General features: G+C 42.0%; 1 long non-coding RNA gene across 1 annotated transcript; it reads left to right on the top strand.

Moving 5' to 3' along the window:
• Window positions 1-252: 252 nt before the first annotated feature.
• LOC110207432 (uncharacterized) lies at window positions 253-24,474 on the top strand. Its single transcript, XR_002324159.2, has 3 exons — window positions 253-565; window positions 2,042-2,207; window positions 8,169-24,474. It is a non-coding gene; the product is annotated as an uncharacterized LOC110207432 (long non-coding RNA).

The following is a 24,474-nucleotide window of genomic DNA, read 5'->3' on the forward strand; positions in this document are numbered from 1 at the left end:
GAGACTAGGGCTGGAAGTTCGAGGAGTTTGGAGGAGGGAGGATGCCGGAGTTTGCTCTTGGTGTTTGGCTCTGCCGGGACAGTGAGCTTGTGTGGAGCTGGGAGGCAAGCCGAGTCTCTCCTCCGTGTTTGGCAGGCTTCCATCTGCTCCGAAAACAGACCCTGGGATCTCATCTTGTTAACAATCTCTCATTGGGCATTGTGGGAGGAAAGAGGGAAGGTGAGTCAGGACCCAACATTTAAAAGGGGCTGCGCACAGAGCAGAATCGTCACTGCTGGGATCAGGAGCAACTCCTGCGTCTGCAGAGACGCTAGGATGGATGAGTTATTTCACGGGGCGAACACCAGCCCCTGACTCTTCCAAAGTCTCCTGTTTCATCTCTGCAGAGACTCTCTGGTTGCAGAGAGTGCAGGGACTCGGCTGCAGCTCACTCTACAGAAGAAGAACATCTGGACGACGGCCGAATTTCTTCTCTTCCTCAGCGAGTCTGGACTTCGTGGGACACTCCAGGAACTTCGCGAAACTGATGTGCTATGCATCGGAGACGCTGTCAACCCGTCAATAAGTACGTATGGAGCGCTTGCCACGCTAGGCGCTGTGGGGAAAACTAGAGGAAGGGAAAGAGGAGGCTAGGTCCCTGCCCTTGGGGAGTTTATAATCCCATTGTTTTAGACATGGGGGTCAGTACTGAGCTTCACAGGAGAGACATACTTATAATAGGGTCTTTTAAAATTACTTTGGTAACTAAACCCTTGGATGTGATCCAAGCTGAACCCACCAAATCCGCTGTAAAGTAAATAGTTATTTCAGTGAGTTCGGAGTGGTTAAAAAAATAAATCTCTGATAGAATTAGAAGCCAGGCCTTTTGGCTCTCATAAAGTGCAGCCTTTTAAATTTGGTTTTAAAAAAATACAGTGTGTCTTTTAGCAAGGAGTGGGTCTGAAACTTATTTTCTATGTAAAATTTGCGCCGTATAATACTGTATAGCAAGTATTCTTAACAAAGCCCGTTAATGTCATCTGTATAATAATCTTGGCAATTTCCTGGGCAACAGTGTGGTGCCACTATCTAGCATAAGTATTCCAGTCCAGATGTCCAACCTTGTTAGGAATTACAAAGAATTATGGGTGAAACTTTGCCCATACAGAACCTTGTCTCTTTTCTGTTTGGAGAAACAGAGAAGTTGCTCGCCTATTTGGTGGACAAATCATTCAATTTGGCAGCGCCCTCAGTTTTCCTCCTCTGTAAAAGGGGGATAAATCTTATTTTGAAATGCTCCTGTCTTCTGGTTTCCCCTCAGATTCTATTATTGTTATCTGGGTTCATTTGAGGGTGTGGTGTTCCACTCATCTTAGAAAAAGCATTACATAAACAGAATTGATTAGTAGAAGTGTGGGGTAATGCAAAGACTTAATTCCATAGCTGTTTTACATTATCATGATAGATTGTGTGGACTGCTACAATACCACGGATAATAAATGTACAGGGAAGGTCAGAAAGCTCCCAGAGCTTTCAGGTCAATACGATATACACTGAAAAAAAAAAAGCCTTGCACTTTGACTCTGTAGAGTAGATAACTGGAGCCATTGAATTCTGGTAAGCATGTGAATAATGTGTAACTTTTCTATCGGGGACTGACACTGAGTTAGAGAGTAAAATGCAAAGAGAAGTCCAAGTTTGAAAAAATAGGTCACCATATAGAGACCTATACTAGGTCCTGGTGGTTTTTTATTTATTTATTTATTTGTTTATTTGTTTATTTTTAATTTTTAAAATCTTTTTCTGGTGTTTTTTAAAAAGTAACATTGCTAAAATGATCGTTCTAAATATCCTGAAGCAAAGTGAGATATCTTATGAGGAGGACTGATAATACAAACTGTAGTACTTGGCGATGGTACACATTAAATAAAGAAAATATTTTCTCTAATTGTGTGTACAGATGACTTGATTGCTATTGAATCTATATGGTTTTAATGACTCACAAAGAGAGCAAGGGGCTATTATCCGGAGAATTTTAAAGGTCCTTTTTCTTCTTCCTCAGGATCTTCAGGTCTCCTGAATGGAGAAAATCATCTATTTTGACGCAGAAAATTACGTACGTTGGCAGAGTAAATCATCCACGTTGGCAGATAAAATTAGAGCGGCTGCTCTGAAAATGAGCGTTGAAACTGCTGGAAACATCTGCCCCACCTAGCTCAACAGCTCAGGTGAGCTACAACTAGCCCCCTTGGCTTTATGAGCAGAAGTCAAGAAGTCTCTGAGAAAGAGGCAGTGAATTCAGGATGTGGGATACCTGCTGTAGGCTTCCCCATTTTGTACATAGTTCTGCTAGAAAGGTTGGCAAAGTGAGGAATGGCACCGAACAAAGGGCATAATCTGACTCCCTGAGCTTCTCCCCCTCCACTCCACCCCTACCCCCGCCCAGCTCTGGCTATCTCTGAGCTGCCAAGTCTATTCTTGGGACCCAAGGGACTCAAAGGTAACAGTTCTCCCTTTGGCCTGATCTAAGAGTATAGCCATTGGCAAAGTTGCTCAGCTGTCTCTTTGGTGTCCACTTACCTTACCTATACCATGCTCATATTTTAGACCTAGCTCACCACAATCTCCCTTATTAAAATTAAACTGTCCGGTATCTCATTCCAGCAGAACAATGTCCTCAACCTGTTCTCACTTTGGAAAAGCATCTTATAGACTAATTCACTCTGAGTTGTTAATGATAAATAAGATCTGGTAAGGGCTTAACATGCATTTTAACAGGAGACAGTTTCTTCGGTCAACTGGATTTTTAATTGTGGAGTTTCAGATATCCATAACAGGATGGTGGGGTAGGTATTTTGGCCACTGGAAGGATTTCTCACTCTCTCACACCTCATCTACTGTGCTCAGGTTCCTAAGGAATACAGCTTCAGTCAGTCTGTCCCCAATTCCCTTTTCCTTTCCTATCCTAGGGGACTGGACTGGACAACCCAGAAAGAAACAAAAGGTCACTTTTAGCATGGTGTAAGAGCTCTAGATTTAGATTCTGGGAAGGATGTGGGTTTGAATCCTGGCCATAACTAGCTATGTGACCCTGGACATTTCTCTGAGTCTTTGTTTCTTCCTATGTAAAATCAGGATAATAATCCTTTACTTCTTTCAACCTAAAGGGATGATTTCCGCAAAAGTACTTTGTAAATCTTAAAGCCCTATGGAAATATGAGTCTGCCCCTCCCCTCCCCCATGCTCCTCCCCCACCAGAGCCTAGAGCCAAAAGTTAGCCCAAAGAGCCAACGTTTGACATTCAGATGGTGGACCACACCCTGGACCCTCTGGCCCCCAAGCACAAAAGGTACCTTCAATGAAAAAGGTTCCCAAGGATCTAGCTAGCCCCAAAGCCCCATGTCTACCATGTAACCCAAGGATCACCAATCACACTTCCATCTCTCCTAATTTATATAAGGGATTCCCATCTTTTTCACTTGGATATCCCCTTGGCTTTTAGCAACCCTTCCTGAACTCCCTTTTCAACATGAAAAGAAATAAATGCTAGAGTTTGTAGCTCATATGCACATAAGAAATAAATAATTAAATAAGAAATAAGGAGATTAATTAATTTCATTAAGACAATAGCTATTTCCCAAATATTCCCATAGAACAATTTTTTCATACCTTCTAAGGGTATGTGTTTTGGGAATCCTTGCCCTAACCCCCTATCATATATTCCATTATGAATCTTGCAACATCTGTACTCAAGGGAGTAGAAGCAAGGAGTGGGATATCTGTTCCACTTGTTTTCCATTTTGTTTTTGTTTTTTCTAAAGGCAGGAGTAATTTTTCTATTTCCCTTATGGCTCCTTATCCTCCTCTCCCTCCAAGTCAATTTAAATCAACAAGAATTTATTAAGCACCTGCTATGTGCCAGGCACTGTTCTAAGCACTAGGAATACAAAGACCCCCCCAAAAAACTGCCCCCAAATAATCCTTGTTCTCAAGGAGCCCACAGTTTTTCCACAGTGTCCTTCCATTCTTCCAGCAACTTCCTAGGGAGGTTGAGATGAATGATGATAGAAGTGGGAATACACAACTATACAAGAAACTGGCTACTTGCATACAAGGGTCAGTTCTGTGCATGATGCCCCAAATAGTGTAACTATTCCTTCTCCAATGTTTGCCTGGGGTAGTGAGCTAACAGGCAGAAAGGGGTAGGCTACTTTGGCCAATGTCAATCTGTAACTATTTTGTGAGTAACAAACCTAATTGAGGGGAACACCCCTTGTCCAAACAGCAGATCAAGTCCTTCCAACTCCCCCCCACCCACCTTAGTAGTTACTAGGAGGTGATGGGGGCGGGGCAAAACTACAGCAATCTGATTGGGGGAGGGGCAGGTCACTAATTTGCCATCATTTTTTGATCACAGTTTCTGGGCTAGGTGGCCAGTTGCTTTCAAAGTCAGATTTTATAAAACTAATAACATATCTTCCACTTGCACTGCTCTAGGTACTTTGTGAATTTTAAAGCACTATTTAAATGTGGGTTAGGAATATTTACACAGTACTTTGGAAACCATGATGTCATTTGCTCCTCAGACCAACCTTGTGAAGTATTGTGAAGTAGATCCAGGGCAAGTATGTTGAGAGGAAAATTCATATATTCATAGAGTCATAGAATGCTGGAGCCCCAAGAGGGCTTAGAAATGACTTAGTCCAATCTTCTCTTCTTTTACAATTTGGGGCAATTGAGGCCCAGAGAAAGGAAGAGACTCACTCATCCAAGGTCACATGGTGAATTAGCAGTAGGGTGGGGATTATAACCTAGTTCTACTGATTCTCTAGCTTTGGGCTCTTTCGGTCTCTTTAAGGGCTAATACTTCTCCCAGGGAATTTTCCTCATCAATGCAAACTAGGTTCTACAGACACTATAATAAGTTTTAAGAAATAGGGCCTTTGTCTTAGCACAACAGACTTCACAGGTTGGAGAGTCACCGTGAACAGTCACTCTATTGGCACTCCATGTCCATGGGAGCAACTTTATATCCAATCATCCCAGAACAAAATGGCTTTTCCCTTCTTTACTATAGTGGAAATTTAAAATGGACCTCCTCTTAGATTACAGGGGTGAGGAACCTTCGGTCTTGAGGCCACATGTGGTCTTCTAGGTCCTCAAGTGTGGCCTTTTGACTAACCAAACTTCACAGAACAAATCCTTAATGAAAGGATTTGTTCTGTAAAACTTGGGACTGAGTCAAATGGCTGTACTTGAGCACTTAGAGGGCCACACGAGGCCTCAAGGTCAAAGGTTCCCCACCCCTATTAGAATATTTTCATTCTTCTTTGATTGTTCCTTGATCACAGGGAGGGACCCTTAGAGATTAAGACCAACCTCCTCTTTTTCCAGATGTGGAAATTGAAGCCCAGAGAATAACTTGATTAAAGTGGGATTCTAATCTAGGTCCTTGGACTCCAACAATCAATCAATCAACAAGAATATATTAAATTTAGGCAACTCTGGACATTAGAGATTAAAAAAACAAAAATGAAGCCAAATCCAGGGCATTTTCCACTTTTGTACCATGACCTCAAAGTGAAGCCCTGAGGAACCCTGATCCTGAAAGCCTATTTATTCAGTGAAGGAAGTAAAGCTTTTCTTATCTAAGGTCATTTTCATGCCCTTTCTTGTAATCAAGGAGAACCTAAAGCAGTCTGTAGTATCTTAGCAAATAAGAACAAAACAGCATTTGAAAAGGAGAATGGATTTCAGAGACATAATTAGGATGAAGCAGCTTCAGCTTGCTCTGTAGAGGTGACCTTTAGAGGGCACCAATAGCGTTCATACTCCTTCAGCAGCATAGACAGGACTGAGTTTACCACCTAGTTAATTCTAAGCCCCCTCGCTGCCGTACCCTAGCTAAGTTCCTTTCATGTTCCACCTCCTCCTCCGAAAGATTGACTATGCCCCAGCCTTTCTGCCCTAACTGAACTCGTTGATTTGAAGGTGCACTTTCTACTACTCACTCATTTTTATGAAGCTTGCCCTTAGTGGAAACATTTTTGTTATTGCTTCGGGGGCCCTCGGAGACACACTGGCAAGGCACTGAAGATAGGGGTTATGACATGTGTGGACTTGTTCAACTTGTTTTTAGGATTTTTTGTTTGTTTGTTTTTGCTAGGCAATGGGGTTAAGTGACTTGCCCAGGGTCACACAACTAGTAAGGGTAAAGTGTCTGAGGCCAAATTTGAACTCAGGTCCTCCTGACTCCAAGGCTGGAGCTCTATCCACTGCACCACCTAACTGCCCCTTAGGATGTTTTTAAAGGTGATTTCAGATAAATAATCAACTTTCTCATGAAATTATAAGTTTCTCTAGGAATTGGGGTGGAGAAAGGGTACAAGAAAAGCAAAAGAAGACAGTTTTATGTTGGAAAAGCAAATATACAAAAGAAATCCTTTATCTAATATTTCCCTTGCCCACTTTGGAACCACGTATTTATTTTTTTTAAAAAAAGTCAAAAAGTTTAATTGGTTTCATTTCTGAAAAGAAGAAAGGGCTTAGGCTAGACTTCTGTCCCCTTGAGCTGGAAAGAGAGCTAATATGGTGCTGTGGACAGAGCATTGGACTTTAGAGGAAACACACCTGTTTGCTAATTTAGCCACTTACTGGCCTTAGGTGAATCACTTTCCCTCTCTGGACTCAGTTGCCTAAGTTGTAAAAAGAGGACATTGGATAAGCTGACCTTTCAGGTCTCCTCCAGCTCTAAAATCCTACATTCTATGTCTAGCGTTTGTATTTGCTATCAAAGGGAAAAATGACAGGAATTCCTCTTTAGAGGCCCTTCCTGCTGTCCAACTAAAAATCATGCAGCACAACTGAAAATAATATTCTGAACCCAGCCTTTTCTCACTATTAACTATATACAGACAAGCTCAGATTTTTAAGAGACACATAACTTACACACAAAAGATAGAAGCAGCTACAGAGCATATGAATAAGCCACTCAAGTGTCTTTTGACAACCATCCATTTTATAAAATGATGGTGGCAACAGAGAATAGTGGGATTGGCTCTGATAGGTCCAGGAAACCATGGTCTGGGGAGAATATGTACCCTAGTGTGGTCTTCAAGGGCAGCCCCTTCCTCTAAATTAGTGTGCCTAATGGAGAACACTTTTTGGGGGAAGGGAAGGAGGCTGTTGGGGTTAAATGACTTGCCCAAGGTCACACAGCTAATAAGTGTCCGAGGCCGAATTTGAACTCAGGTCCTCCTGATTCCAGGAACAGTGCTCTATCTACTGTGCTACCTACCTGCCCCAAGAATACTTTTAAAAATGGTTTTCCAGCTTTCTTCATCCCCAGGCCACATGGAAAATGAATCCTCAGATCTTTAGGAGTCCAATATCTGAGCAATAAACTGCCAATTTTTAGCAACATTTTGGAGAAATTTTTCCCAAATTCCCCTCCTTTGCCAAAGTCTATACTGCAGGTTCTTCTTAGATAATCAGTTCCACTCAAACATTTAAAACAGGATTCTATTTTTAAAACATTCATTTGGAAAAACCTATAGCTGCTTCCACCATTATAGATTTGATTTACTCATAACTTTCCTGGAATGTGGCAATCACATAAAATGAAGTTCATCTGTGGGGTGCCCTGCCCTCACTGGTGAGGACCGTTCAGAATCATAAGAGCAATCTCACATCTCCCTCCTATCAGGCAAAAGGGACTTTTTCCTAGAAGGGCATAAAAGGCTGCCTCCAACTTGTAACATAATCTAGGTCCACATGTTCATCCCTGAACCCTGACCTTCCTTTTTTTCTATCAAGAGTCAAAAGATCTGCCTTTGTGGGTGTAAGAAAAGGAAAGACCCAGCTCTAGCATAAACTATAATGTAGTTCCCTTTATTGAACTCAACTCAGATCTCTTTTCTTTGAAGTTCATAAATGTACCTACCTGTGTTCTTGAAAATGAATGCTAAAATCTAACAGTCCCAAGCCATTGTCTGTAAGGTTGTCATTACCATGAGGTGGAAATTTCTGTTTTTTCTTCCAGTCTGTTCTTTCCCTAATGAAGGGGGATAGCCTAAAAAATATCACTAGACAAATGATTAGCTAGTGAAAAGTAATTGCTGTGCATCTCAGGTGATACAAGAAAAGCAGAGTTAGACTTTGCTTTGATGATTTTGTTCTTTTCCTTTCAGGACCAGAAGCAAGTCAACAATGTGAGAGACAGCAGATCATCCAGATCAGGATGCGCAAGAGGAAGAGCAAAAGGAAGAGGAAGAAGAAGCGGAAGAGGAAGCGGAAAAGGAAACCCAACTGGAAGAACATTCTTCGAAGATGGTTACAAAGGTCGGTTAAATATTCTGCAGTAACAGCCCCTCGGTTGCGTTAATCAATGCCTAGTGTATAGCCTTAGTTCATCTGGGGTTTTGAGAGAAGATCAAAAGGAGGACAAGAAATATAAGGAGGATTTGGGGAAGAATACCTATAATCCTACAAAAACATAGCAGGTGATTTCTACATTGACAAGTTGAGGGATGATTTCTATAAACCCTCAGGAGAATATGGCCTAGAATAAGGTCAACAAACCTCAGAGTTAGAGAGCTGTTCTGTAGTTCTGTAGTCCAGTCCACCCCCCTCATTTAACAGATGGAGAATCCATCTCAGGAAGTACTTGCCCAAAATCACAAAAGAGGCAAAGATGGGATTTGAATTCAGTCTTCTGACTTTAAGTCCAAGGTTCTTTTGAAGGGACCTTAGAGATACTTTGGTCCTGTAAATTTGCAGCTGGTGAAACTGAGGCCTTCAGGGCAAACTGGCCCAAGCTCCTGGTCTACTACTAATTAACTATAATATAGAAGTAAGCATCCCAGCATGCTTGCAAATAATACATGTACCTGAGTCTAAAGCATTTGATTTCCTGGAATTTCTAAAAGGAAATAATAGACAGAGATAGATCATTTTGTCCAAACTGTGTAAGCAGCTTTGGTGTAACTGCTACTCTAGGCTCAGGCAGCTGCCAGGCAGTGAAAGTAATCAGAACCATGGAGCAATGTGGTCTCTCTAGGGAGCCACACCCTATTTTTTGGCCCAAGACCATTTTCCTCAATGGAGCATTGGCTCCTGGAAACCATTGTACTTAATGGAGCATTGGCTCCAAGAAACGATTGTGCTTAATGGGGCATTGGCTCCTAGAAACCATTGTGCCTAACGGAGCATTGGCTCCGAGTGGCTCCAGGTATGCTCCTGGAGGGGCTCTGGAGCCACAGACACTGTAGGCTGAACTCCCTCTTAGGATGGCTGAGTGAAGCCTGTTAAAGAGTCGGTTGCTCAGGGAGAGGGAGGGATTATGCCAGAGCTGTCATTAGACTACTGATTTCATTCATTATATCACTTCTCTGTTCAAAGACTTTCCAGTGGTTCCCTATTCCTAATAGGATCAAATCCAGATTCATTAGGCTGATGGCCACATTCCAGTCCCATACTACCTTTTCTAACCCCATCTCCCATCCTTCAAATGATTCAACACTTCAAGGACCTGTGATTTCACTGGTGTGGGAACTCCTTTCACTGATACAGGTTGTAACCCTTTCTGTGGCTTAGCTCATGTTCTTTGAGAGGTACTGTTTCCAAAAACTTTCATCACCATGAGGCCAACCTGGCCCTAAGTCTTTATGAACTTAGCTTGGCTGGTCCTCATACAGCATCCATCCTTGGAGACCTGGCAAGGGAGCTTGGTCCTCTAACCCCTGGGGCACAGACGTCAAGGATTCCCAGTCACCTTCTCCACACCGCAATGAGACCTCTGAAGAGGGTCACTTGAGCTGAGCTTCCCAGAGGAGATGAGACTTGAACCCTGTCATCTTTCGAAGGCTCAGCTCAAGCCCTACATCCTCCATGAAGCTTTCCCTGACCCCCACAGTCTCAGGGGACCTCTCCCTCTTCTGAACTCAAACAGCACTTGTCTGTACTGTATTGTTTGATTGGCACTCACACCATATATTGTCCAGTGAGTGTTCTTCTATTGTTGTCTTGTATTGTTACTCAGCTTAACCTATGTGTAAGCCTGGGCTCCCTTGCCAAATGGTGAGCTTGAGCTTGTGTTGAGGGCCGGGAATGTGCTTTATATGTCTTTGTAGCTCCCAGGGTGAACGTAGTCTAGCATTGGGCTAGGCACATAGTTCTCTTGGGTTGGTACTTATCGTTATTATTTTTTTAGGCTGGGTAATTATTTCTTTGGTTAAGGTCCTAAAAGTAAAATGCTTTCTTCTGGACCTTAAAGAAGCTCACAAACATCTCAGCCTTTAGAATTTTCAGCATTGCTGAACTGTATTCCCCTTTGGGATTGAGTCCTTCCTTGGTAGCAAGAGAAGCATATACAATTGAGGGAAAATGGCAGTGGGGAAACTGTGCCAAGGGAATATGTTCCATTGGGTGGAAGTCACAGGGAGAAAAACTGTAGCCTAGTACAAGGAACAACATTCCTAACAGTCAGAGCTGTCCTGCAATGGATCAGTAGGCCTCAGAAGGGAGTGGGACCTTCCTGACATAGGAAGTGTTCAAACAGAGGCCCAAAGATGCTCTCCCTCCACCCACTCCCCCCACAGCAATATCACAGAGTGGGAGGATGGATCACTTCAAAAATCCTTCCTATTTCAGAGTCTTTACTTAAATACTTCAGGAATATTGTGGGTATTCCCAACAAATGTTGCAACCCCTCTACAAACTTAGAAATGGGGCTTTAGAGAGTTGCTGTGGGGAAATTTGTAAGATGCTCCTCCACCAACAGACCCATGGTACTGCACAGGAGCCTGTCCTGAGAGTCTCAGATTTTGTAATAAGGGACACATTACAGAGTGTCCCGTGATATGTCACAGCATTCAGGAGTTGTGAGGGGCAGAGCTGGGCCATCATAGGAAGGAAAGTCCATGGGCCAAGGGCTTTGCTTAGATTCTAGCATAAGGGAAGGGGATCACATTATAGGGGGACAAAAAAAATCTCTCCAATAGCACCAAGTTTGCTGCTACTGTCTGAGGGCTGACAGCTGGAGATCTTCCTTTCTGCCCCTTCCCTCCTCCTCTTTGCTCACTCTTCCCTGGTTGAGCTCCTTTTTGGAAGGATTTTCCAATTTGTTCAGAGGCTGTGCTTGAAAAGGCACTGACTAGAATGTGACCCAAGGCACCTGCAATCAAGCCTCTGCAATTAGAGACTTGATTCTTGCCTCTCTTTGGGAATCTTGTGACACCGGCATGTGTGACTTTCCAGGGGGCTGCAAAGGTAGCAAGATTTCTTGGGTCAGAGGTATGAGTAGCAAAGAAGAGGGAGCAGCAAGAAACTCTCCTACTTAGAAAAGGGCCCTCCCCTGCCCTGAAAGGCCATCTGACGATGACAATAAGGACAGAACCCATCATAGAAGAGCTCATTATTTCAAAAATTACAAGTCAAACCATGCCTCCTGACACCAGCAATGGGCAAAAATCTGATAGAATCTGATTAGTACAGAACTTAAGTATTAGCTTGGTGCCTTTTCCCCTTTATACTGCTGGTTTTAGCCTATCCTTCCTTTATAACACCAGCATTATATAGGAGTTTTGTTGTATAAACCAATAGTATTGCAACTTGTATTCATAGAGTTTCTTTCATCTAGGAAATGCATCAAGTTCATACCTACCACCTTAGGGACAATCACAATACCTACTTCAAGGTAGAAGAAGCAGGAACAGTCAATCTTGTTCTGTTTCAGCATTAAATAATTCCTTGTAACGAAGAGAAACAAAAATTAGCCACTAATTTGGTGATTCAGAGAGGGAATGCAACATGCTGTACCCATAGTTGCCCAACTCTCAAACAAGAGAGGAAGGCATATTTCAATACCTGGTCTTTGGAACCAAGAGGAGTCATTATAACTATGCAGAGTTTGGGTTCCTTTTTTCATTCTTTTCATTTATTGTATATACATATATATGCATATATATTCTTCTCTTAAATATGCTTACTTGATTGCATCAGTTTATATAGGTTTTCCCATATTTCTCTGAATTCCTCACATTTGTCCTTTCATATGACACAGTTTAATACTACATTACATGGGTACTGGAAAACAGTTTATTCAGTCATTCTCCAAATGAAGGGCACCTAGTTTATTTTCTATTCTTTGCCAAACACACACACACACACACACATATATACAAAGAGAGAGAGAGAGAGAGAGAGAGAGAGAGAGAGAGAGAGAGAGAGAGAGAGAGCGAGAGAGAGCACCTATATCAAGTTTAGGTGAAACAGATATGATCAGAACCATTGCAGTTCCACACTAAATCTGCCTTGTAGTGGGGGAAAACACTCAGGCATTAGCAACTCCAAGGTCACCCTGGCTGACAGTGTAGCCAACAGTGTGTAGCCATAGACCCAAACCTCTCATCCCAAGGAGGGGAAGTATAATGCATTAAATGCTTTCTACAATCAAGACAGGTCATTACAATTAGCCAGAGGTTAGCTTCTTTTTAGTGTTTGTTTGTTTAGTTTTCCATTTAGATTATTGTAGTCATTGTACATATTCTGCTCCTGATTGAGCTTACTTCACTCATAAGATCAAAGAAGTTTTTAAATGTTTCTTGATTTCCTAATATTACTCCTTTATTCCTGTACAATAACATGTTACGTTCGTACGTGAGGACATGATTTACTCACCCATTCCTCTAGGGGAAGGCACCCGGGTTGTTTCCAATTCTTTACTACAAAGTATATTGACAGCACCTATAAAAAGGTAGAAAGAGCAGGTATGGTCGTCCCCACTGGAAATCCACCTTGAACATGCCTTGTAGCAAAGAAAAACTGAAGCAACAACAACCCAAAGGGTGACCCTGTCAGGCAACGAATGTAAAAAGAGTGAAATTGTAGAGCCCAAACTCTAAGACCAAAAGAGAAAGGCATGGTTCAGTATCTACTGTTGGGAAAAAAAAATGGTCTTGAAAATTATTCAGAGTTTAGTTTCTTTTTACTTATATGTTACTGTAAATGGTGAATATATTTTTAATTTAGACAGATTTTCTTTACATAAATTTATTAAAAATCTTCCAGGATTCTCAAAATTCCTGACCTTTCCATATTCTTCTTACAAAATAGTATTGAGTTATAGTCATAAAAAAGGACATCTTCAAAAAAGGCTTCCTCTTCCTTTACGTACTTACTGTATTCACTGAACTGATAATAGTTTTAGAAAACAAAGTGAACAAAAGTCCATCTAAGTCTCAACACATAGGGAGGAAGGTGTCATGTTTTCTCACTTGCTCTTTGGAATCTAGATTGTTCTTTGTAAATACACAGACAAGGAATTCTTTTTCATTCTCTTTTCCTTTTCAAGATTGTAGTCAGTATATGATCAGAAATCTGTCAATCACGTCTCATCTGAAAAGGCTTACTGGTTTGTTTCCACTTCTGTGATTAAGCATACATTAACAAAACCTTGATTCAGGCAGGAGGAGCATAGTTAACCACTCTCATGTAAGTACCACCATAAACCTGCCCTTTAGTAAAAAAAAAAAAAAAGATGTGAGAAAAGATCACAGCTAAATATATAAGCGAAAGGTGCCATATAAGTGAAAAGGTGCCAAAATTTAAAATGACAGAACTCCAGTTGTCATTCTAGAGGAGGGATCCTTGTTGCCTTTTACCTATTCTATCACATATGATCTGGTCACTATATTGGTAACTAGAGGTCATTATAATTACTCGGATAGCAGTTTGGTTTTTCCTCTCTTTATCCACTGGCAAAAGCAACTACTGTAGAGACAATAAAAATTAGCTGTCTAGAATTGTTGAGTTGTAGGGCCTTTAGCTCCTTTAGCTAGATATTATATCAATTCTGACATAAAGAAGTAAAATAAGCATGGTGGTTTACACTTATGTAAGTGGCACCCTGAACATGAATAGAAGAGGAACAAAAATAATAGCTCAGCAAAAAGTGACCATGTGAGAAAGAGAAGGCATTATTTGGATTTGTATTGCCTTAGCTCTGTGGACATAGAAGGAAAAATTATTCCTAATTTGCTCACATGAAACCATATTGGTAGCTATAAACAATGAAACCCAGCAACTATCTGATCTTATTCATCAAACAAAAATAAAATACAGAAAGTCTCTATATAGAAGTTGTCTCCTCAATACTGAGGGCATTCTATTACATCTAGCTCAAGGAAAAAGGAAAAGAGAGGTCTGAACTCTCACATAGCATTCCTTGAATTAGTTCTTTAGCAAAGAAAATTCATTTCAAAAATAACAAGGAAAAAAGTAACCCTGTCTTACAGGGTGAACACTATTGAACCTAAGTTCCTCACAAATCAAACAAGAACCAGGCAGCAAGATTCTAAACACTTTCCTCACTGCCACGTTGCTAACTCTAATAAATCATTTAAAGGCTTTTCTTAAAACTCTCCTACCTCTATCACACGGTTGTCAGTGTAGAGAGAAAGGTTCCTCAGTCATTCTACCTCAAAACATTCAACAATTTGTTTCCATTTCTTCATGAAAAGTGCTTCTATTCCATAGGAATAAAAGGGAAAACACAAGGGGGAGGTGCCACATTGCCCCTGGGGTCCCCTCACCTCTTGCCAAGCAGGGGCAGCAGGTATCCTAACCAGCTGCCTCTCTGCCCTATTGCTTACTCCAAAGACTTGCTCTTTTGCTACCATCACATAATTCTCAGAGTAGAGACAAAGGTTTCTCAGCCATTCTTCACCTGTAGGGCCCTTGGTTTAGATCCGCGTCTTTGTTACGCTGGCCTTCCAATACACCCAGATTGAGGAGTACACACAGCCATCTGCCACCATGTGTGATCCACCTTTAGCCAGCGCTGTAGCAAAGAAAATTCAATCACCCAACAGCCAGCCAAAAGGAAACCCTGTCCGAAAGGGTAAACACCATCATGCACCTGTAGTCCCTCACCTGTCAGCCCAGGGATGGGCTCATGCTTTCTCATCACCTTTCTCATATCCTTACAAGTCCTTCCAGGGATTCATGCAGAGGCTTTCTTTCTCTCCTTTGGCCTCCAACACAAAATCCTCAGCATCCTTACAAAAGTTTCTCACCCCTTCTCCATCTGTAGGGCCCCTGGTTTCTTTCCACTTCTTTGTTACAAAGGGCTTCTGTTCTACCTGGATAGAGGGTAAATCTACATGGGTATCTGCCCTCATGTATGGTGCTCCTTGATCCAGCCCTGTACCAAAGAAAACTCACTTTCCCAAGAGCTAGACAGAAGAAAACCCTCTCTGTTAAGATAGGTACCACATTGTACATGCATTCCTCAACTCACAGCCTACAGGTGGTGGTATGTTTTCCTCTCACTATTCTCTTATCCTTAGTGCTCACTCAATCTCAGGCCAAAAACATCAATTTTATCATTCTGATTTTTTGCCTTTATACTAAATACACACACACACACACACACACACACACACACACACATACACACAGAGGAAATGAAAGCTACACAGTGACACAGAAACAAAGTTCACTGGACAGACCCTGTATTTTTAGATATTCTAGTCCCAGAAAAGGTGCTGTTTTCTTTTACCAATTCTTTGCCAAGGAGGGCTTCCATTCTACTGGTAGTAGGTAGAATGGGCATGGGATATCACCCCTACATATTGTGCTCCTTGCCTGGGATTTCTAGCACAGAAAACCTACTTAATCCAGAGCTGTCTCAAAGATGAGCCTGTCTGTCTGGGGAGGCACCCCATTTCATTAATAGCTGTCTGACCTGAAGCACAGAGGTCTGGAAACCAACTTGTTAAACCTACTCTCTAGAGACCAAGCAGGGTCGTGATATCCAGTCAGAGGGCAGGGCTTCTCATCACATTTCTTACTCGCAAGCTTTCCATCAGTGTACTGTCAAGAGTTTGTCATTCTCCAAAAAAGAGATGCCCCTGTTTGTTTCCCAGCCTTTGCTAGTGAGGGTGGGCCCTACATTGGGATCAAGGTAGAATGAGCATGGGGTTCTACTTCCATGTAAATTCCTCTTTGCATTGGCCATACTACAAAGACCAGACGTAGATCACTGGTGAGTCCCATGCTGACCTTGTCTGCTAGGGGGGCACTACATTTCACACAAAAGTGTCCCAGTTCGGAGCACAGAGATAGGGCCCAACATGATAACCAGCTCTCTGAGGCCAAGCAGGGTTGTGATATCCAGTCAGAGGGCAAGGCTTCTCTCTCCATTGGTCAGCGGCCAGGATATTAGCAGGGTATGGTTCTAGGTTGTTCAGGCATTTACCAGCAGCAGTCCCCTTGGTTGCTTTCCAATACTTGGCTAGTCAGGGCTTCCATTCCGCCCAGGTAAAAGGCTAAGGAGCATTGGTTTGCAGCCCAATGAACATTGGTTCTTTCCAGGATTCTGTAGCCAAAAAAAAAAAAAACGCACTGCAACCACAAGCTACCTAAAATTCCACCACAACCGAGGAGGAGTCCACATGGCTGGCTGCCTCATGTGGGATCTTTCTTAAGCCAGACCTGTAGCAAAGACAATTAAATCCCCAACAGTTAAACAAAAGGGTACCCTCTATGACAGGGTAAACACCACCAGGCACCTGTATTCCCCACCTCCCAGCCCAGGGGTGAGGCATGTGTTCTAACTATCCTTTTGTCATCTTTACTAGCTCCTCTACGGACAGGCTTACTTTTTCTCCTTCGGCCAACAACGTAAAACCCTAAGGACACTTTAAAAGTTTTTGAGCAATTTTCCAACCATAAGGCTCCCCAGTTGAACCCACTTGTTTGTTACACTGGCCTTCATTTCCACCAAGATTGAGGAGGGGTCCACATGGATGTCTTCTGGTCTGCCCCATGAGGGTTCTTTTTTAAGCCAGTCCTGTAGCAAAGACACTTCAATCCCTCAACAGTTAACAAAGAGGGCACCCTCTTTGACAGAGTAAACACCATCACCCACCTGTAGTCCCCCACCTCGCAGCCCAGGGATTGGGGCATGTTTTCACATTGCTTTTCTTCTATCTTCACTACTCCTTCAACTGACTCATGCAAAGGCTTATTTTCTCTCTTCTTTAGCCTAAAACCCATAATCCTCAGGATCCTTATAAATGTTTCTCACCCATTCTCCACCTGTAGGGCCCCTGGTTTGTACCCATTTCTTTGTTACACTGGCCTTCCATTCCACTGAGATAGAGGAGGAGTCCACATGGCTGACTTCCAATGTGATTCATGTAGGTTCTTGATTAAACCAGTCCTGTAGCAAAGAAAATTCACTCCCCCAAGAGTTAAAAAACTAAGGAAATCTTTTTCACAGAGTAAACACCATGACACACATGCAGTCTCCTACCTTGCAGCCCAGGGGTTAGGGCACATTTTCTAATAAATTTTCTGCTATCCTTACTAGTTGTTCTAGTGACTCAAGCACAGGCTTTCTTTCTCTCCTTGGGCTTCCAATGGAAACCCTCAGGAACATTATAATGATGTCTCAGCCATTCTCCAATCCTAGGGCCCTCAGTTTGCACAAACATCTTTGTTACACTGGCCTTACATTCCATCGAGACTGAGGAAGAGTCTGAATGGCCATCTGCCCCATGTGTGATCCTTCTTAAGGAAATCCTGTAGCAAAAAAAATTAACTCTGCCAACAGTTAAAAAATTACAAACCCTGTCTGACAGGTTAAACACCATCACTCACCTGTAGTGTCCCACCTTTCAGCCCACAGTTTGGGGCACGGTTTCAAATCACTTTCTTGCTATCCTACTTACTCTTTCAATTGACCAATGTGGAGGCTTGCTTTATGTCTTCTTTGGCCTCAAACAGAATCCTCAGGACCCTTATAAAGGTTTCTCAGCCATTACCCACCCATAGGGCCCCCTGGTTTTACCCACTTCTTTGTTACATTGGCCTTCCATTCCACAAAGATGAAGGAGGAGTCTACATGGATATCTTCCCATCAGACCCATGTGGGATCCTTCTTGAGCCAGTCCTGTAGCAAAGAAAATTCACTCCTCCAACAGTCAAAAACTTAGGGAACCCTGTCTGACAGGGAAAACACCATCACTCACCTATAGCCCCCACTTTTCAGCCCAGGGGTAGGGGCATGCTTTCAAATCACTTTTCTGCTATCCTAATTACTCTTTCAATTGACCAACGTGGAGGCTTGCTTTATGTCTTCTTTGGCCTCCAACACACACTCCTCAGGACCCTTACAAAGGTTTCTCAGCCATTCTCCATCTGCAGGGCCCCTGGTTTCTTGCAATTTCTTTGTTACACTGGCCTTCCATTCCACCAAGATCAATGAAGGGTCCACATGGCCATCTGCCCCATGTGGGATCCTTCCTGAGCCAGTGCTGTAGCAAAGAAAATTCTCTCCCCCAACATTAAAAAATTAAGGAACCCTGTCTGACAGGGTAAACACCGTCACACACCTGTAGTCCCCACCTCTCAGCCCAGGGGTAGGGGCATGTTTTTACGTTACTTTTCTTCTATCTTCACTACTATTTCAACTCACTCATGCACAGGCTTTCTTTATCTCGATGGGCCTCCAACACACACTCCTCAGGACCCTTATAAAGGTTTCTCAGTCATTACCCACCCGTAGGGCCCCTAAGTTTTACCTACTTCTTTGTTACACTGGCCTTCCTTTCCACAGAGATCAAGGAGGAGTCTACATGGATGTCTTCCCCACAGACCTATGTGGATTCTTTCTTAAGCCAGTCCTGTAGTAAATAAAATTCTCTCCTCCAACAGTCAAAAACTTAGGGAACCCTGTCTGACAGGGAAAACATCATCACTCACCAATAGTCCCCCACCTTTCAGCCCAGGGGTAGGGGCATGTTTTCAAATCACTTTTCTGCTATCCTAATTACTCTTTCAATTGAGCAGTGTGGAGTGTTGTTTATGTCTTCTTTGGCCTCCACACACAATCCTCAGGACCCTACAAAGGTTTCTCAGTCATTCTCCACCTGCAGGGCCCCTGGTTTGTAGCCATTTCTTTGTTACAATGGCTTCCATTCCACAGAGATAAAGGAGGTGTCCACATGGCCGTCTGCCCCTTGCGGGATCCTTCTTGATGCAGTCGTGTAGTAAAGAAAATTCACTCCTCCAACAGTTAAAACCATTAAGGAACCCCATGTGACAGGGTAAACACCATCACACACCTGTAGTCCCCACCTTGCAGCTTCAGGATCGGGGACTGTTTTTACATCACTTTTCTTTTATCTTCACTAGTCCTTCAACTGACTCATGCAAAGTCTTTCTTTATATCTTCTTTAGCCTCAAACACATAATCCTGAAAGCATTATAGAGCTTTCTCAGTAATTCTCCACCCGGAAGGCCCCCTTTTTTTACCCAGTTCTTTGTTACATGACTTTGTATTTCACCGAAATTGAAATGGAGTCTACATAGATGTCTTCACAACAGCCCCAGGTGGGTTCCTCCTTAAGCCAGTGTTGTAGCAAACAAAATTCACTCTTCCAACAGTAAAAACCTTAAAGAAGCCTGTATCATAGGGTAAACACCATCACACACCTGTGGTCACCCAACTTGCAGCTCAGGTGTTGGAGCTCCTTTTCACATCACTTTCTCATATCCTTTCAATTGACCAATGTGGAGGCTTGCTTTACGTCTTCTTTGGCTTCCAATACACAACCTTCTGTACCCTTATAAAGGTTTCTCAGTCATTATCCACCCGTAGGGCCCCCAGGTTTTCCCCATTTCTTTGTTACACTGCCCTTCCATTCCACTGAGATGGAGCAGGAGTCCACATGGCTGCCTGACCTATGTTGTATCCTCCTTTAATGAGCCCTGCAGAAAAGAAAATTCAATTCCCCAGTATTTAACCAAAAGGTAACCATTTCTGATTAGGTAAATACCATTATGCACTTGTAGTCTCCCAAGATGCAGGTCTGGGTTTGGGGCCTATTTTCTAAATATCTTCCTGCTATCCCAACTAGTTCTTCCATTGACTCATGAATTGGCTTTCTTTCTCTCTTCTTTGGCCTCTTATAGGCATCTCTCACCCCCCTGATAAAGTTTTCTCAGTCATTCTCCATCCACAGGGCCCCCATCTTGTTCTAGTTTATTCATTTTATAGGCCTTCCATTCCACCTGGAGTGAGGGTTAGTACATATGGCCACCTGCCCCATGATAGGATCCTTCTTAAGCCAGCCTTGTAGCACAGAAAATTCATTCTCCCAAGAGTGAACTGAAATGGAACCCTGATAGCATAAACAACATCATGAACCTATAGACTGCCCCCTGGCAGCTCAGTGGTCAGGGCACATTTTTTAATCATCTTCATGCTAATTTCTCTGGTTGCTCTAATGATTCATGCAGATGTTTTCTTTCTGTCTTTTCCCTTCAACAGACAACCTGTAGTATGCTGACAAAGGTTTCTCAGCCATTTTTCATCCATAGGGCTATTGGTTTGTACCCACTTCTCTGTTATACAGGGCTTCCTTTCTACCACTATCAAGAGGAATTCCATATAGAAGTCTGACACCATATATGATCATCATTCAGCCAGCTCTGAAGGAAAGAAAATGCATTTGCCTAATAGTTAATGAAAAGGGAACCCTTTGTGACAGGTTAAACACCTTCATGCACCTTTAGTCCCCCACCTCATGCCTCAGGTGTTGGGTCATGCTTTCTAATCACCTTTCTCATATCCTTACAAGTCCTTCCAGTGATTCATACACATGCTTTCTTTCTCTCTTCTTTTGCCTCCAACACTAAACCCTCAACCTCCTTACAAAAGTTTCTCAGCCTTTCTCCATTTGCAGGACTCCTGGTTCTTTCCAGTTCTTTGTTACACAGAGTTTCTGTTCTACCTGGATCAAGGTCAGATCCACATGAGTGTCTGCCTTCATGTACGGCACTCCTTGACCTAGCCCTGTAAGCAAAATAAACTCTCTTTCCCAACAGCTAGACAAAATTAGGGTAGGTACCGCATTGCACCCTCATTCCCCACCTTGCAGCTAAGGGGTGGTTGCATGTTTTTTTCTCATTTTTCTCTTATCCTTAGTGCTCACTCAATTTCAGGCCTAAAATGTCGGTTTTATCTTTCTGATTTCTTTCCTATATACAAAATTCACAGAGACACACATTCAAACACCCACACACGCAGGCACGCACAGACAAAAAGGACACACAGTGACGCAGAAAGAAAGTCTACTGTATAGACCCTGGTTTGTTAGACATTCTTATCCCAGTTACGGCCCCATTTCTTTTACCAGTTCTTTGCCAGGGAGGGCTTCCCTTCTACTGGCATGCAGGTAGAATGGGCATGGGATATCATCACCACCTATTTTGCTTCCTGCCTGGGCCTGCTAGCACAGAAAACCCACTTCATCCAGAGCCAGCTCAAAGGTGAGCCTGTCTGCCCAGGGAGGCATTTCACTCACCTCTGCCCTCTTTTACGCGCAGATATCTGGAAACCCACTTGCTGACTTGCTGTCTGGAGACCGAAAAGAGTCATGATATCTAGTCACTACATCTAGGAAGGGCTTCTCACATCATTCCTCACTTGCAAGCCTTCCATCAGTGTATGGTCAAGGATTTGTATGCCATTCCCCTCATGAAGGATATCCCCATCTGTGTCTCAGGCTTTGCTAGTGAAGGTGAGCCTTACATTGGGATCAAGGTAGGATGAGCATGGGGCTCCACCTCCATGTAGATTCCTCTTTGCATTGGTGGCCTACTGCAGAGATCAGGCATTGGAGCACCTGTCAACTCCAAGCTAACCTTGTCTGCCAGGGAAGGCACCGCATCTCACCCCGATTGTCCCAGCTCTGAGCACAGAGATGGGACCCAACATGCTGACTTGTTCTCTTGGCTTTGAGGCCAAGCAGGGTCATAATATCCAGTCACAGAGCAGGGCTTCTCTCTCCATTGGTCAGTGGCCAGGATATTAGCAGGGTATGGCTCTTGGTTCAGCTATTTCAGTGGCAGTCTCCCTGGTTTCTTTCTAATACTTGGCCAGTCAGGGCATCCATTCTACCCAGGGCAAGGGCAAAGGTGCCTTGGGTTGCAGCCCTTCCTAGGACTCTGTAGGCAAGAAAACTCACTGCAACAACAAGTTGCTTAACAGCACCACTGCTTGCCAGAGCAATTTATACTTTGCACATTTTTTTTGGTTTTTTTTTAGGATCCGAATTAATTCTTCAATATGATATTCTCCATTACATGTTACCTCCTTTCCTTCCTGTTTTACAGACATCATTTTCAGTTGTTGTTTTACATTTTTTTTCATTTATGTACTATCTCAGAATCATAATTTGGTCTTTTCTTTCACTCACATTGAACCATGCCTTTTCATACATAAATATAAATAGGTATTAGTTTTCCAGTTGTATATCACTGTCTGACTGGTGATTCAACATTGGAGTCAAATTATGAGTTTGCTTTTAAATGCTTTACAAATGGTTCTTAAAAATTGCATCCCTCATGGATAGAGCACAGCCCCAGGAGTCAGGTAAACCTTTGTTCAAATGTGGCCTCAGACACTTACTAGCCATGTGACCCTGGGCAAGTCACTTAACTGTGACTGTTTCAAAAATAAAGTAAAAGAAAAATAAAAGAAACTTGTGTACTTCAAATGTTTATCTTTTCTATTACCCATTTCTTTATCACTTTCTTTGTTCAACAGAATATTAAAACAATATCTGATTTGTAGTTTACTGATTTCAGAATCACATATCCTCACAGTTGAAATTTTATAATCCACTGCCAATGCTAAAGTGATTCCACTACCCCCCTTACTCAAAGGTTCTTCATCTTCTCAGGACAACAGAGGGGGCATGTTTCATTCTTTCAACTCTGGAACTCTGTTTTTGTTCATTTCAGTTCTGTTAATTTAGGTCTGTCTTTTGTTTTTTCCCCCCATCATTTCATTTTTTTTCTGTTTTTCAACTTCTGCTAAATTCACCATGCATCATCTCATATAAATCTTTTCATGGTGCTCAGAATTTATACTCATCCTTTATTTTAGTACAATACATCCTTTATTTCAGAACAATTTCATTAGTCTAGTATTGACACTGGTTTGTTTAGCCATATCTGAGCTAAAGAGCACTTGGGTTGTTTCCATTTCTTTGCTACAAAGCATATTTACCTCACCTAGTTAAATTTAACAGGAACCATTTCTGACACCCCCATTTTATAGATGATAAATTTCAAGTGTTGAGAGGTCCAAAGTTTTGTTAGACTGGTATAAAAAATGCTTTGGGGTTATTCATTTCATTGGGAGCCTAGAAAAATGGAATTGGGAGACTTTGGCATGTCATCATTCAAATGAAGTTTCCTGAGATCTAAGTTCTATGAGCTCAGCTATGTTATGTAGCCCTACCTTAGCACAAGATAGCACCTAGGCCATGCCAGTCCTCTGTCATCTTACTGGGCATAAGGCTTTACAACTTCTCAGAAAAACTTTTTTTCCCAATGTTTCACAATCTTAATTGTTAATAACATCACCTTTTGTGCTAAATAACCTCAAACCATTTCCCTTCAGATTGTTCTCCAAAATGGAAAAGTAGATTTGTGAAATACATCTTTCTAGACTTGAATTCCCTTAGCAAATTATTCCTCAGAATTTCCTGGTCCTGACTAAGCAAGGGCCATCACCTTTTTTTCGACCCGGTGCTGCTCTCCTCATGTTCTCATACTCCTTTAAAATAAAGGCCCACAAAAAAGTAATTTTCATCTCTGAATAAGGCCTGATCAATATGGAATATAGTTGAGAAAGGCTTCCTTTCTAGCTTTTGCATGTGGCAATGTAGTATGCGCTTAATGGTTTGCACATAGTAGGTACTTAATAATAAACTGTTGCACGGAGTAGGTGCTTTCAAATATTGCACATCGTAGGCATTTAATAAATTGCACAGAGTAGGTGCTTAATCAGTGTTTGTTAAATTGAGAGAAAAACATCGTCCACGATTGATCTTTCCCTCGTAGTACCTCACATCGCACTTTGTTTTCACTTCTTTCACAATTCTTGCTGTCTCTCTTTTTTATCATAGTTATTTGCATATGTATCATATTTTTATTAGATTGTAAACTTCTTGAGGGCAAGAACTATCTATCATAGTATCTATCCACCAAATTGCTCTGCTACATAAATACTACTGTATTTGCTTAATCAATGTTTAATTTTTGATTTGAGTAGAATTGTTTCCTTGTCAATGCTTCCTAACACCATGTTAGGATGCCTGTACTGCACGATTAGCACCTTATTATATATCATCCTATTATATCTTGTAACATTATTTTGAGAAAAGCAAAGAGCTTCATATTTTATAAAACACTGTGTACATGCTATTATTGTTACTATTACCATTGTTATTTTCTAGTTGCTTTTATCATATAATTTAGCACTTTATCATATTAGTATGTCATGCTGTCGTGTTATCTACTAGCGTCATTTTATGTGTATATCTTATTTCTCCAACTAGATTGTAAGCATAAGTTAGGCAATGGCTATGTATACCTTGCAAACAGTATATACTCAATAAATGTTTATTGAATGAT

The sequence above is a fragment of the Phascolarctos cinereus genome, unplaced genomic scaffold, assembly GCF_003287225.1.
Source record: "Phascolarctos cinereus isolate Bilbo 61053 unplaced genomic scaffold, phaCin_HiC Scaffold_2;HRSCAF=192, whole genome shotgun sequence".
Classification (NCBI taxonomy): Eukaryota; Metazoa; Chordata; class Mammalia; order Diprotodontia; family Phascolarctidae; genus Phascolarctos; species Phascolarctos cinereus.